This window comes from Garra rufa, chromosome 25 (genome assembly GCF_049309525.1).
Source record: "Garra rufa chromosome 25, GarRuf1.0, whole genome shotgun sequence".
In the NCBI taxonomy this organism is placed as follows: Eukaryota; Metazoa; Chordata; class Actinopteri; order Cypriniformes; family Cyprinidae; genus Garra; species Garra rufa.
Window position 1 is genome coordinate 36,472,562 of NC_133385.1, and position 1,161 is coordinate 36,473,722.

Consider the following 1,161-nt stretch of genomic DNA (forward strand, 5'->3'; position numbering starts at 1 on the left):
CATTATCGTTCTTTTTGTGAACGGGCCTTAACTGTCATGAACTGGAGTGCAGAGTGCGCATCGCAGAGCTAGACAAGATGAGCATTTGTGGTTAAAAAGTGTATAAATATATATATATATATATATATATATATATATATATATATATATATATATATATATATATATTTTTTTTTTTTTTTTAGAAAATAACCAATCGTTTCGCTGGATAAGACCCTTCTTCCTCATCTGGGATCATTTAGAGCTAGGGCTGGGCGATATGGCAAAAATGTAATCTCGATAATTTTTTCCCATATTGAACGATGACGATATATAATTCGATATAAGCTGTTGATGTTGCCAGCTTTAAAATAGTATCCCAACAATGACTAAAGCCACAAAAATTAAAGGGTTCATTAAATTACATTTTAAAGTATAGTTTATTAACAAAAACAGATTACAGATTTGGCCTTAAAAATTAAAACAACTTGCTGAAATAAATTTAAAAAATAAAAGTTGTGCCAGAGTATGGTAAATGAGAGTAAATGTACAAAATGTAAACATTAAAATTATTGTAAAAACATAATTTGTAACAATTATTTCTTTATTATTTATTATTATTGACACAATTGTTTATTTTCTCTATTATAGGTTGAGCTATTTAAATTAGAGGCAACCACTGCATTTTGAAACAGTCTACAGTATAAATGACAAAAAATTACGACACAGTTCTTTCTTAATAGTATTAAGTGCAGACAATTCAGCCATAATCAAAAGTAGGCTACTCTCTCATTATTCAAAGTGCAAATAGAGACCGCATATTTCAAGCATGATACAGAGCTATAGACATACACAACCTATCATAGTCTACATACTAATAACATCCTAGATATGTCATGTAGCCTCATTTGCGTGCATTGGGGAGTCACTCTCTAAACAAGGGGGATTAAAATTGCTTTTGAATGCGCGTGCGTTTTTTGCTTTCGGTTTCAGTTTTAACAATCGCGCCAAACTCTCAGCTGAGCTGAGAGTAACTTTTCAGATAGCCAAACCACTTTCGTGGTACCTTTCGTGCTACCTTTTTTTGTCGACAATTTCAACAACTTTGGATGATAACTCGAGGTTAGTTTCACTTTCGTCGCTGCTTCCACTCTCTCTCTTTTTTTTTCACGTCCTAAGCCC